This window comes from Danio aesculapii, chromosome 23 (assembly GCF_903798145.1).
Source record: "Danio aesculapii chromosome 23, fDanAes4.1, whole genome shotgun sequence".
Taxonomy (NCBI): Eukaryota; Metazoa; Chordata; class Actinopteri; order Cypriniformes; family Danionidae; genus Danio; species Danio aesculapii.
This window is the reverse complement of record NC_079457.1, coordinates 41,615,876-41,616,273: the sequence shown is the minus strand read 5'-3', so window position 1 is coordinate 41,616,273 and position 398 is coordinate 41,615,876.

Here is a 398-nt window from a genome sequence, read left to right as displayed (position 1 = left end):
CAATGCTTCACATTTTTCACAACCTTTCTTTTTACCCCCAGTGGCTGACAAGGTAATTGCATGACCAAAATTACCCATCTTTTTGTAATAGCTTTTCACAGGAGAGGAAGTATGAGATAACTAGTTTTAATCGATAGAGTGCAATGCTCGACATTTTTCACAACCTTTCCTTTAACCCCTAGTGGTTAATTTTGGAAGTGCACGGCCAAAATCAACCATAATTTTGTAAAAGTTTTTTATATCAAAGAGACTGAGTCATAAATCCATTATTCAATAGAGTGCAATGCTCAACATTTTTCAAAACCTTTTTTTTACCCCTACTGGCTGATTAGGGAAGTGCACGATCAAAATAAACTATCTTTTTGTAATAGTTTTTCAAAGGAGAGGAAGTATGAGAT